The sequence below is a fragment of the Megalops cyprinoides genome, chromosome 23, assembly GCF_013368585.1.
Source record: "Megalops cyprinoides isolate fMegCyp1 chromosome 23, fMegCyp1.pri, whole genome shotgun sequence".
NCBI classification, from domain to species: domain Eukaryota; kingdom Metazoa; phylum Chordata; class Actinopteri; order Elopiformes; family Megalopidae; genus Megalops; species Megalops cyprinoides.
The window spans coordinates 742,573-757,366 of record NC_050605.1 but is presented as its reverse complement, the minus strand read 5'-3'; the positions used below and the strand labels follow the sequence as shown (position 1 = coordinate 757,366).

The 14,794-nt window shown below is 41.0% G+C and overlaps 1 protein-coding gene across 1 annotated transcript in view; it reads right to left on the bottom strand.

Annotated features, from left to right (window-relative positions):
• slc38a4 (solute carrier family 38 member 4) overlaps window positions 1-5,922 on the bottom strand; it is a 34,261-nt gene extending 28,339 nt beyond the window's left edge. The window contains exon 1 of the mRNA XM_036517624.1: window positions 5,815-5,922. The gene's annotated coding sequence lies outside the window, so the exon portion shown is untranslated. The remainder of the gene's footprint in view (window positions 1-5,814) is intronic.
• Window positions 5,923-14,794: the final 8,872 nt, after the last annotated feature.

The window sequence follows — 14,794 nt, the reverse complement described above, 5'->3', positions numbered from 1 at the left end:
AAAAAAGATCACTTACTGACGGTACATGCTGCTATACCACTCCAACTATACTAAAAAGACATGCCGCCATAGAGTCATGCTGCTATTCCCCTCCAAATGTTTACATAACTGAGTGTATTGTTTATGGATATATGTTGTTTTAATTCTCTTTGTAATTTATATACACTGTTGATATAGGAGAAACCGCATTTCATTCTTGATTGTACGCAAGTGCATGATAAAATGACAATAAAGGAAATCTCAATCTGAAATCAATTTAATAAAATACACTGAATAAAACAAGGTACTCTGATATATCTTCTACATCTGTTAGATGAAATTACCACATTTAAATAAAAATAAAAATAAACTAGTCCACTGGGATTTCTAATACCACTCAACAATCTCAGATAAATGGTGCCATCTGCTGTTCTTAATGTATAATGACATTAAAAAGTCTAGTCCTCCCATGTAAGACAACCCCACTTTTCAGATGTAATTTCTGAAGTAGGAAAAAAACGCTGTCTAACATTCAGGCCAATATGGAAAGTCCGTGAAAGGGTTAAATAATATCTTAGAAGAACAGACAATGTAAATGTTAATCTGACTGAAAAACAAAAGTAACACAGCAAACAATACTATAAAGCTAACAACTTCTATGGGCCTAAAAATATTACTTGCTAACCACTTTCCATGGGACCAAATAATAAGAAATGATAAGAAATACAAGAAAGTGAATTTATGCATGCATGATAGAGCCAGAGATGGAAAGAAATTACAGCACACTTTTAATTTACTTGTTTGTTACCACTGCACCACTGAAAGATTCATATGAATGTCAGGGAAAGAGAGCAAAATGCTACTTAAAATTCAAAATGCTTTTCCAAATTGAATATGGCTGTCAATAAGGTCAATATGACCCTCTGATTCTGAAGTGCTTCTGTACAGACTGACAGAATACCTGTCCGGTATGCCATGCCAGGTGGTCCTGAATGAAGCGATCTCTGAAACCTGCCTTCACCAATGAAAGGACAGGGGGTGGGACCTCAGGACCATTTAAGCTTCAGTGTGAAAGAAACATTCTTGATTCACAACTTAGAGGAAGCACTATTTCAAAAATCAACTAAAGCAAATGTTAAGGGCTTATAGATAGATGCTCAAATATAGACCCAAGCAGTTAAAGTTGTATTATTTAAAACCTACAAGGCTAGGCTGTACTTTTAAATTATATGGTTATTTTCTAAATGAAATGACACTGTTATACATATTCCAGTGAGTTTCCAGAGGGCCTCCACTTTGGCCCACCTCCATCACATTACAGGTACTGCTAGTATGGTGTGAATTCAGTGCTCATTTTGCTTTCAGCATGGAAGTTCAGCAAGGTCCTGCGAAATCCACTGTTCTTCCATAAAGACTGCAAGGGAGCAGGAAACCTTATACTGACATGCCTACCAAGAAGGTGTAAGGGTGTGTGAAAGGGTGTTAGAGCTGCGTTACAGATACATCACACACATACACTTATTTTTTAAATTTTAATCTGGTTGCTGATGTCATCAAGCACCTAGAAGCAGCTTCCCTTCCAGGTATACAAGGTGTTGCGCTGACTAGAAGAGGAAAAGATCAAACTTCTGGCGACAACTTTGAACTGGATAGAAACATTGGTGGTCATTGATGCAGTCTGGATTTAGGAGCATGCAAAAGGCTCTTTTCGTGGGAGACCATTTGACAACATTTTGTCTGGGAGCTGATGATGTTTTTGGTCATTTGTAAATGCAGTTTGTTTTGATGGGTTGCAGGTAGACCGATTTATTTGGGGCCTACCACAACTGCCATCTTTGTGCCATCACCTGTCAAGCCCACCTCTGGTGGCTGAGGTTCCAAGAAGACAGACCTAGACTCCAGAGGAGATCCCAAGAGTTGGCAAATTCAGCTTGGCTATTTTGGTGTGGGAGGGTTGCCTCATGCAACTTTTGGGTTTGTTTGTTTGTTACACCACTGCACTTCTCCAGAAAATCAATGTGCTTCTTCAAATTCAAGCTGCTTTTCTGCTTAAATTCATCAGTGGAGTGATGCTGTTGGCCTGGGTCAAATGTCCTGGTTTGGTACAACTGATTCCCAGTAACCATGTGCCAAGGGAAGGACAGTTATGTTGCATCTATGATTCAGGCTCATTTTCTTTTTCATCATTAGTATCCTTCAATGAACCATCTGGACCTCACGTTTATAACACAAAAAAAAAAAAATCATCTCAAGGATTGCTTTTCAACACCTTCGGAACATTACTAAACTCAGGAAAATTCTGTTGCTACATGATGAAGAAAAGCTAGTTCATGTCTTTATTACTACTGTATTAAATTATTGTAATGCTTTCCTATCTGGATGTACAAACAGCGATTAGGAATGAAGCTGCTTGTAGTCTAACCAGAACATGGACATCTGATCACACTTAACTTCACAGGTTACCAGTTAAATTCCAAACTGTCACAGTAACTGTATTCAGCAGATCCTGCTGTGATCTGCTAGTGACAGCCTCAGGTCTGCCCTCATGACTGTGCCACCCCTGTCCACACCATGCCATCCCCCGTCCACCTCACTGTCCAGAGGATAGAACAATTGCAACTAACTGATGCCTTTTATTTGTACCCCTATGTTAGCATATTTCCACTATTTTCCAGGAATCTCTTCTCTGTCTTTTCCCGGGGTCAGGGAATAATTTCCAGTTTTTTTCCCAACTGGCCTGTGCTTTTCTCTTTTTTCATTCCATCTGAAAAATCCACTATGCTATTTATAAACCACTTTGTGACAATCTGAATTGTAAAAAATACACTGTATCAAATAAAAAATTGATTTAATTAGACTTGAATGAATGGCTTGCCAACTGCCTGCAGCAGGTATTTTTCAAAGAAACTCCCCCTACTTCCTTTTCCTGCTTTGTAAGGTATGGATGTAAAGTATTTACAATTCAATTTCAAGTTCTTTCATTCCCAGAACACTGGTAAAGCTCTGAAGACATAAATTATTACATATATCTTTCAGCTGCCACCAGATTAACATGGAAAACAAAATATGCAGATATTTTTACTCCACATCCACCTGAGACCTAGTTCACTTCAGCAGCTTCAAATGCAGCTTAAATAGCATTCATTTTCAGACAGTGAAAAGAATGTGGTGTTTTTGTTAGTTGGAGAAAGAAAATTTTTTTTATTTAATTTTATTTTTAACTTTAATTTTTACACCCTTCTGACAACTCTGAATACAATCATTCAGGGAGTTATATCGAATTATTAATATGTTATACTATTATGAAAGAGATTTTCCATTAAAACTTCTAACAACTCTGTGCAATTCTAGCTAAGGCTTCTGAACAGGGTCTTTGCACAATATTTATTTACACAAATTCTGACACAAAACTCAAGCTAAAAGCCCCCTAAGAAAAAAAACCTTCTAAATGGGAGAGGGTCTGGGACAGGGCCCCTGTCTGTGCATGTACCAATCAATAAACAAAGAGCTGCTCTTTGAGGGAAAAGATCAAGCGCAAAACGCTCCCAATGTTCTGTTATTTGACAGGTATACCTTTCACATATAAAACATGTACCTCTGGAAGAGTGTCTCTGGGCTTTGTACTTCTAATGCGGATATCTACAAGCCCCCTAAATTACTGTTCTCCTGCTTTTCTAATTATTAATTAACAATGTATGGATATAGCCCTACATATGGGAACCTAAAGTAACATTAATAAATAAATAACAGATTCCAGAAAAATAAGAAAATGCTAACAATAAAATTAAATAACATCACACTAAATGTAATCGTAATAAATCACTGTTTATACTGTCGACCAAAAATAAAACAGCTTTTAAATTGAAACATGGGTTCGAATTACGGGTGGAATTGGCGGGGGTCTGATTAAGACTTGGACCCCCCCAACAGCAGTGGCGGCGGATGAGCTGGAAACAAGGGAAAGCCTACTATCTTTAAATCTATCATTACTTTCAACATGTTCCCCTTTATCCTCCTTGATTAACAATAAAACAAACAGTTCACAGAATAATCGACACCAATCGCACATTTAGAACAAATGCTTATGCTCGCGAAACACCGAAGATTGTCTGAAGTTTACGAAAGATACAGCATGAGATTGTTAAATTAACAAGGATGGCAATTTGAATAATTAAGTGGCAAGTAATCCCAAAGCTGTCTCTTAAATGTTTCACATTACAGCTTTCTTATATTACAAAATTCAAATTACAAGACGGAACTAAATGTAGTGAAATCGTTTTAAATGACTGAGAATAAACTCACAAAAGCTGTGATGCGTCATGAGCATTTAACGTAATTTCAAATGTTTCCTTGTTAATTAAACAATCTCGCGGTGTAGCTTTCGCAAGCACACAAACGACAATCTGCGGTGTTTCTTGAGCATAAGCATTTATTGTAATTACGCAACTGGTTACACCATTTAGTGCTGGTCCCTGATTTTAGGGATTAAAGTTCAAATCCTGGTTTGGAATCGGAGAATAACAAGGCCATGTTGGGGTTACTGCTTGTAAATGTTGTTTATATTGCGAGTAGCGGCTGTTCAAACACGCGCAGACGCAAGCACACGTCTGCAATACACCATGACGGCAATACCTCCGGATGGGCCCCTTTACAGCCTAAGGCATTCTTTGCATTTGCAACTATTTCTGCATTTGCCAGCACTCAGATGTTTTCGCTTTAAAGTTTTATTTGCACGATACACCACGCATTAACGGCGTGATTTTTTTCACTCTTCATATAACTAAAGGTATTACGGATAACGTTTTCCACGAAACAATTTTCAATACCAGCGTTTGCAACTGAAATAACACAAATAGCAACGTACAGATTGGCATCCTCCATCTACAATTTCATAAAACTTAACAAAAAAGAAAACTGCCCCACTGACCAACCTAAACCGCCTTGAATCCTAGAAAAATCTATCATAACATCCCCCACTCCTTCAACCCGAAGCCCAGAACATGGCGGCGCGCCAGTTCCTTCCGCTCTAAAATACTGAATAGTTAATTACCTACACATAAGCATCTACCATGACGGGAAATCATGTTCGTATCTTCGTTAAAAACTATCTTAAGTGCCATATACTGGAAATTATATGTGATCACGTTTCAGGCAGTCAATTAATACCCATTTCAGAATCGTTCAAGTCTTAGTGAGTGAAAACACACACCAACTGCCCACTTCTGTAACCACGCTGTGGTCAACGTTTTGGAGCTGTTACAAGTTCACAAACGGCTACTTTTCAGTAATTCCGCGATATTTCCCCGTCTCATGCATTTCTTTCTTAATAAATCTCGCTAAATTTAGCAAAATATTGTACAGCATATGTGCTTGTAATCATTCATTTTCATGGCATTTTTTAATATGAAAATTCAAAGAAAAAAATGTCAGAAGCTAGACTGCATTACATAATTATCAGATTATCAGTATTGCTGCTTTTAGAGTCTACAAATACATGAACTTAATCTGCAAGTAAAATCGAAATCTCTCAAAAGTAAAATGATAAAATGAGTATCTCTCTCTCTCCCTCTCATTATATGTGTATACACACACACACGCACGCACGCACATTTTACGTAGAACAGTACTTTTACTGCAAGTACGAGCTCTGTTTCTGTTGTGTATTATCTGCCTTGTGGACGGACGCAGAAGGAGAACGTATTCAGCTGTTTTTGAAAGATCTTATACGATACTACAAGGCAAGCTTTCTGCTTTCACTGGGCTTTGAGTCTGAGCTCACCAAACATTTAACTACACGCAGTAGACTTCAGATAAGAGGCTTATATGGTGACCCACCTTATTACTTTAATTCGACAAGGCGCGAGGTGTGCTGGACGTGCAGACGGCTCTCTGAATAGCAGCAGTATACAGACACTTCACATTTAACGCCAGTGAATTACAGTGGAAATTTCCACCATGTGATGGCGACCCTCGCTGCGCATCAAGTTTCATCCAATGAGGAGACTCCGCCACTCGATGAAATCAACTGGAATGCGAATATTTCCATTTGTATTTTATGCAGCCACTTCAGGCTGCAATCTCGATCATGACCTTAAATGCAATGAATCACTATATACTTATATCATTTATGTAATTTATAGCTTGTTTCATTGACCATGACTCCTTTTATCACGGGGCACAAAAAACTCTTGAGTAATTCTTTGTTATTTACAACGTGTTCTGTAGATGCAGGGAGCGATGCTAAACATAAGCACCCAAATATTTTCTATAGTTCACAAAAGCGCAACCATTATTGCTTTAATTAAAACACATGAATCTATGTAGTTTAGCAGCAAATTCTATATGTGCTTCAATAATGTGCCACATAATGTATCACATGTCATGTTACATTCAATATTATGCCAGTCTGCGACTGATGATAATTTTCATTATGTTGCAGTGTGTGAAAAGGAGGATGAGGTTGCAAAAACGATGCGTCACCAATTTAAAAATGTGTGAGAGACAAGACGCTTATGAAGTCAAATTTAAAAATTTGGACAAAATGAAAATCGGACATTGGGTTCTGAAAAATCGGTACTGAACACGTTATAAGTGTTATGTTAGGACGGCTTATACTTTATCTTTAATAACAAGAGGGTCGGAGGGTATGGTGTAAACGCTTCAGGTAACTTTATTCAACTGACAAGGGAGTGGGGGCGCACATAACATGCATGTGACATATGATACAATAGCCGAGGCCTAACACTACATCTCCTCTTCTAAGCACAGGACCCACTGAATGTTAAGGTTAAAAGGTTAAGGAAAAGGAGTCTGTATGTTCTTATGGTTTACAGGATCCAGGAATTTTCCATATCAACATTTTTTTTCATAGAACAGTATAAATTGATTATATATGCACTCTTTTTTTTTTAACTGATCCATATGAAAGTGGGGTAGACTGCCCAATCCTTCAACTGAGTGGAGGATTATTTTGCCCCATTGCTCACTCAGACACCCAGGCGTACCTCTAGTCTAATTGCATTTAAAGTCTTCTAGGTACCCTGGGGCTCTCCTCTCCCTTGTAGGATAGGGTCTGTCTGACCCTGGACTGCCTGGCTGACCTGGGACCTGCTCCACTCGGTGTGGACTCTCTGGTGGTTGGTGTAGACACTCTGGTGGTCCAGGGTGTTGCTCTGGTGGGTCGGTTACTGCTGCTGGAGGCAATGGTGTTGCGACAAGGTGGTTTCTGTTGCGACACAGGACCCCTGAGTGTCCACGATGTATGACCTGGGTGTGTCTGACTTTCCTCATTCTGTTCCCTTCTCTTTGGTGTCTTTGACCCAGACATGCTCACGTGGGTCTAGTCCTGATAGGTCTCATGTTCTGTGCCTTCTGTTGAAAGTCCTCCGCTGACTTTGTCTGTAGCACTGTTCATCCTTCTTCAGGCATGCAGTGTTAGTCCACCCTTGATTCAGTGAGTCACCGGAACTGTGGTTCTAAGCCGCCTGCCCATAAGGAGTTCAGCTGGGTTGTGGCCATTGGCCAGAGGTGTGGCACAGTAAGCCATTAGGGCTAGGTAAGGGTCTTATTCTGTTTGTAGTAGATTTTTCACTGTTCTTACCACACGTTCAGCCTCCCCATTGCTCTGGGGGTATCTGGGGCTTGAAGTGGTGTGTGTGAACCCCCAGTGTGCAACAAACTGCTTAAAGCTGTCTGAGGAAAACTTTGGGCTGTTGTCTGTTTTGACCTCTGTTGGTATGCCATGCCTCGCAAAGATGGATTTTAAGTGTACTACTACTGCGGCTGCTGTTGTTGACATGAGCTTGGCGATTTCTATGAACCGTGAGAAGTAGTGAACTACAAGGAGGTACTGGCTATCATTCCACTGGAACAGGTCTGCACTGACTTTAGCCCATGGCCTGTCTGGGAAATCTGTTGGTAGCAATGTCTCTTTAAAGTTACTTCTCTCTTTTGTACAGATGTTACAGTTTTCCACTGCTTTCTGTACCTGCGTGCTCAGTCCTGGTCACCAGATTGACTGCTTGGCCCTCTCACGGCACTTCGCAATGCCCTGGTGCAGGGCCAGCCCTTGGCTTAGGCGGTATAGGTGAATGCTAGGGGCACCATCCATCCATAGGGGCGCCCCCCATCCATAGGGGCACCCCAAATGAGGGAAGAAAAACGTGGTATTGTTTACAGACACAGTGGCTGATAGGCTGGTTGTTGGAGCGGAATAAGCAAAATAAGCGACACCGAAGAAAAAGCAGTGCCCATGACCGGCTCGAAAGACGAAGACATCGTCGACAAGAAAGGACAGCTTGAGTAGTGTGGAGATATTTTGGCTATTTACAATCCAACTGTGCCGAAGATACATGCCATCAAAGACAGGCAACACCACAAACCTGTTTCATCATTTGAAACAATGTCACCTGTTTGAACACAGAAAGTAAGAAATTACAGTACAAAACGAGTATTGTTAGTGGACCCTCGACAAGCACCAGGTGTTGCGACTACCCAGCAGCAAACGATCGTGTTAGCATTTTCTAGCACCGTGCCTTACGACAAAAACAAAAAAAAAAAACGAAAAGACACACAGACATCACAAATGCAATTGCATATTGCATTGCAAAAGACATGCTTCCCATTAGCACTGTTGAAAATGAGGGATTCAAGAAGCTTATCTGCTGTCACAGGGCAGCTTTAAAACTGGAGACTGGAGACAGACTTGTCTTTCTTGCCCGTTACGTGTAAGGTAATGGCTTTGGTTGTTTAAAACTTGTACAGAAGATACTGGCCACAGTTGAGATTTTTTTTTTTGTCTATTTTGTTTACATTGTCAGCTAAAACACTTTCAAAATGTTTCAACCCGTCTGTACAAAGGGTTTGGAATGCTGACCAGAATTAAGATTTCTTTGCTTATTTATTATTATAATATTATTAACAATATAATTAATAATATTAATATATTATATATTATTATTATTATACTATTAAAACACTTCGCAGTCTGAGTGATTTTACATGTGTGTTGTATCACACTGCAGCACTTAATCTTTCTATTAAGATACTTATTTTGTTGAGGAAAAAAGGACTGGAAAAGGATTTTAGTTAATTTTACTCATGCATATTTTAACGTTGAAAAATGATTTTTATCATTATAATTGTTTTGAATGTTCTTCCTCAGATTTGTGAAATGTTCCGCTGTTTGGCAAGTGTTTGTCATGTTCTATTCCTCTGTACGATGTACGACCAGTAATGCCAAAAGTCCCATAATGTACGATAATTTGATCATTTTGTGACACTTAGTATTAGTAGTCGTAATCAGTCTAGGCTATCTCATTTTAATCTATTTCCCGACACGATCAGGATAGTAAAATATGGATCCTACGTCATTTTAAGCCTCTGGTACGATACTTTAACATTTCCCATCTGGCAAAAATGACTTCCACTGACAGCAGCAATTGGAATTTACGCACATTGGCAGCAGGTGGTTTGTGTGATTGATGTTGAATAAACGTCGGATTTTCAACCATGACTGACACTGAATCAGTACGGATTCAACCGTCATCTAAAAGGCAGTCTACATCTTTTAGCTGATTCAATGTTAAAATATTCAATTAACTGTTTTGTGCTTTGGCATATTTTGCTCAACATATAATAAAAATACTACTAAGGCAAGACCTTTCCAAAAAGTGAATGTTTTGCCTTTAAAGCAAGTCTCACTTTTTTTCTTTTTTGCTGAAATAAATCTGCACATACCTTACAAACTTGAAATTAAGAAATACATCCCCAAAATCCCTAGAATACTCTGCTGTATATGAAGTGGTCCAAACTTGTAATAACAGACACTAGACACTAAACCATGTATTGTTGGCAGATATTAAAATGGTATTATTAGATTGTTCAAAATTACCTTTGCATATGTTTCAATATAAATAATGAAAAAACACAAAACTATATTAAAACACATTTGAATTACTGAAAAATGACAGAAAACATGCCTTTAATATTCAGATTTAATTTTGAAAATGTAACACAACAGCACTAACAAGTAACAATGTTAAAATCTTTTTTAAAGGAACAACAACAAAAAAATATGTTTTGGGGGGGGGTTTGTTTTGATGCCACCCTCTCCATCTGGAGCGTAACACAGCCACTTTTTTACTGTGTCACTGAAGGCCAGGTTGGACAGCTTCCGATGAAATGACAGGATAAAACAAAAAACAATACAAAATAGAATGATTAATGTCAAAAATAAAAAGACAACAATAATGTACTGAACTGCTAAGTCTGCTTCACTTAAAGTGGCACACCTGTGTGGAGGTCAGTGGCAATTTTTTTTTTTTTTTTGCATGTAATCTCCCATCGAAGTTAAGTTTCTTTTCTGCACAGAGCCAGGTGCTGGTTTAGGCATGAAAAAATGAAAAAGAGGGACACAGGGCCACACTGTTGTCAATAGATCATGTTTACTAGTGTATCTATGTGCTCACCAAACTATTTTCACACCTATTTGACCAAAAATAATGTAACTCACTCCTACAGTTGTTTTCAAGTAAGATACTTTTATTCATGATTAGGAATATGTGCATTATATCCGCAGCCCCCAGTTTTTGATGCACAGCAAGTAATTTTAAACACATCTCAGTCAACGTGTGCCTGCATTGATTATTCAAATGTTCTGATACACCAGGATCCAAGAATCATCATAGCAAACTCACTTAATTAACAGTTAGCCTGAGGCTAGGTGACATTTTTTCAGCTTCAGTTACCATGAGCTAATGTTACATCTATGTAAACCAAGTGACTAGCCAACACATGCATGAAGTAATCAAAGTAATGCTAGGTGTCGCCATTTTTATCACTGACATCTATCATTAAAGCCAAATGATAATCTCACAAATTTATATTGGCTCTAGCTATTGCCGCTTTTTTTATTAGTTAGCTAGACAAGTTAGCCAAGTGGAATGTAAGCTAAATGCCTATAAGCCTTTATAAAAATTTAGCTTAAAGTTAGCTGGTGCCATGTTTAAGCTAACATTATCTTACCTCCACATTAAATCAGCAAGGTTAACATTAGCCACTACTAGTGTTAAAAGTGTAAAGACAAGAACGTAAGTTAGCTAAATGAATTACACACAAACAACAAAAGTAACAAAAGTAGCACAAAACACTGCAGTTATATTTCACAGAATCAGGTAATATAGAAGAATAAGGTAATATAGAAGTAATAAAAAATTCTCAATTTACACTCTCTCTTAGAAGCAGCAGGGCAGATGTCGGCACACTGATGGGGACGTTAACCGCTAGGTTTAAAATGTGGAACATTTCTTACAGGGGACCGCTCCACTCTCCTCCTTCCTTGCACTCTCTGTCCAAAGGGGACTTTTAGATGTTTTGTCATTAGGCCTACACATTACACACATACCTTAAAAAGATTTGCACATAATAAAAAATCATGATCCATTGTTCACAGCATATGGTGCTTAATTTAGAATGTATGAGGACCCCCCCCCCCATTCCTGTCTTCCTGTCCCTGAACAATGGTGAAAAAACAATGTACAGATTGTTGTCATTTTTTGCATACAGTATATGTACTGGAGGCGCTATTCAGCCAGGACAGAATACACAATACAGATTCAACTTAATACACTTCTCTCACATACAAGCAGAATGCAGAATGTTACCAGATTAAAAGTCTGTGATTGGTTCTGGTTCAATATACTGCAGTAAACATATCTTTCAGGTGGGGTGAAGCCATTTTGTTCCTGTGAGCACCCTGAACTAGTTTGGGTCCTGTTAAAGTGGACAAAATGGCACAAAATCCAATTTTCTGCATTTCTCCACTGTAAACTAAATTGGATTTTGTGCCATTCTTAATCACTGTGTAATCAGTGACTACTCAAGGCTCCCATGTGAGGGTTCCAATTTAATACCTGGAAACTTATCTTGGGCTCCGGTTGTGGCATGGCTTAAACACCCCCTGCACTGTGTGGCTACACTGTGTAACGGAGTGTGCCCGAGCGGAGAGGTGGTCAAGACTCCGTTACATTTGGTGGCAGCGGAAACTACCAGTGTGCTCAGGTCAGACTGAAGGTGGGCAAATGAGATGGGGCCCAAAAAGAGGAGAGAGCAAGATCAAGAAGCAGACTTCACAGAAGATGAGAGCAGCTCTCAGAAAACCATGGAACACTCTCTTCAGGAACTCCAGAAAATGTTTCAGACATTTTTAGCTGCCCAGCAGATGCAGGAGGAGCGCAACAAGCAGGAACAAGCCCGCCAGGACCAGAGATGGAGGGGTATGGTCCATCATTTCAATCTCCTGCAGAATGAGGTGCGGCAGGAAAGATCGGAGATGGCGAGGAGCCGTGGTCAAGCAAGGCTGTTGGAGGGCCCTCAAGGGCTGTCACTTCCAGCTCCAGTGTCAGCAGCAACAAGTCCATCACATCTCTTGACAAGCGAAGTCCAGACAGACCCACAGTGGTGGGCAGCGAGGGTCCAAAGTTCAGCAGCGCCGGCGGTCCCAAGGTCAGCATTAGCAGCACCAACGGCAGCGGAAACCTCAGGCTCAGTGGTCCAAGGCTCAGTGGCTGTGCCAGTCCAAGTGGCGCCAATGGTTTCAGGCACAGCAGTGCCAGTACCTGCAGCAGCGGCAGCCCCAGGATTATCAGTGGCAGTGGCCCCAGGCTCATCACCGGCAGTAGTGGCGGCAGCCCCAAGCTTATCGGTGGCAGGGGCTCCAGGCTCAGCACCGGCGGCGGTGTTGGCAGCCCCAGGCCCATCAGCAGTGACAGCCCCAGCGGCAGAGACGCAAGCATCAGCGGTGCCATTAATATGGAGCTCAGCACTAGGCATGGCAGCAACAGTTTCAGAGGCAAGTGCAGGGGTCCAAGCGATTACAGACCCGCTGGCAACGGAACGGGTGGAGAGGACTCCGGTGCTTTTTACAGGTTGGAAAGGACCTAAAATGCAAAAATATACAGAGGATGAGGATATAGAACATTTCTTAATGACTTTTGAAAGAATTGCAATGGCAAGTCTGTGTCCAAAGGCAGAATGGGCACTTCACCTGGTGCCATTACTTACAGGCAAAGCAAGAGCAGCCTACATTGCAATGGACTTTAATGAGGCAATGGATTATGACAAGATCAAACATGTGATCCTGGAGAAATTTGGGATCCATCCAGAGACGTACAGACAACGATTTCGATTCACTCAGATATTGCCCGGTGAGTCACCCAAAGAACTCTTCACCAGACTCAGGGAGCTGTATGAAAAATGGGTGTGTCCACAGGCCCGTACTAAGGAGGAGATCGGGGACATGCTGGTGCTGGAACAGTTCCTGAGAATGGTGAATAGTGATGTGCGGCTGTGGATTAAAGAACATAACCCCAAGTCGGCAAAGGAGGCGGTGACGTTGGCAGAGTCCTTTGTTGCTGCACGCCGAGGTTCAAGACCCTATCAGCTGGCCTGGGGGAGGGAGGAGAATGCTGCACGGCCGGGTAAGTCTGAGGGTGGTCGGGATGGTGGTCTGAGTAGTAAAAGTCCTAATGCTGTTAGGGCCAGTCAGGAAGACCTCATTTGCTATTATTGTGGTCAGGCAGAGCATATTAAGCTCAGATGTCCCAGAAGGAAACCGAAGAGTGCCCATGTCTCATATGTCCCAAAGCATAGTGAAGAGGGGGGAGCCACACTAGAGCAATGGGAGTCCCTAATAGTGGTGCGGGTGAATGGGAAGCAGGTGCAGGCTCTGGTGGATACAGGTAGTAGCCAGACCATAGTAAGGTCAGAGCTGATTCCTGATCATAACATGTTAGCTAATGGGGAGGTGCTTATCCGCTGCGTCCATGGGGATGAGGTAGCTTACCCTACAGCTGAGGTATACCTTGAGGTGGATAAGGTGTCATATCTGGTCACAGTAGTGGTGGCCAAGGAGCTGCCATACCCAGTAGTCTTGGGGAAGGATATTCCAGGGCTAGCGGCACTTGTGGACCAAGAACAGAGTTGTAATATGGCAGTCACCCATGCACAGGCTAAAAGACAAGATGGTGATTGTTCTTGGGATGTGTTACCATTTGCGGGGACAGACAGAAAGAAGACTAGAAGTGAAAAGAGAAGGGAGAAATTTAGAGGTACCAAGCTGACAGAAATTGATCCGCAACCTGTGCCTGATATTCAGTTGGACAAGGCAATTCCAGCAGACATAGTCAAAGCCCAAAGAGTAGATGGGTCCCTGAAACCTTTTTATGCAGGCCTGGTGGCAGATGACAAAGGGGATGCCTTAGGCCCCAAGTTTAAGCTAAAGGGGGGCATTTTATATCGCCATGGGGAAGATGGGGAGCAGCTTGTGGTACCCATAGCACTTAGAGCTACAGTGATGGAGTTGGGTCATTCTAGTCCATAGTCAGGGCATTTAGGTCAAAATAAGACATGGGACAGGATTGTAGGCCATTTTTATTGGCCTAACATGTATGCTGATGTTGTTAATTTTTGCAAATCCTGTGCAGCATGTCAGTTGTTGGCTCCAGGTAAGAAAGGGGATAGAGTCCCATTGGTCACAATGCCTATAATAGATGTTCCCTTTAGCAGAGTGGCAATGGATATAGTGGGCCCATTAGAACGCAGTCGCAGGGGCAATAGATACATTTTAGTGATTGCTGATTATGCGACAAGGTATCCAGAAGCTTTCCCCCTTCGTAATATCAGGGCAAGGCAAGTAGCTAATGCTTTCCTTCAGCTGGTCTCACGGGTGGGGGTTCCGAAGGAAGTGTTGACAGATCAGGGATCAAACTTTACATCTACTTTACTTAAACAAGTGTATACGTACTTAGGAATCAAG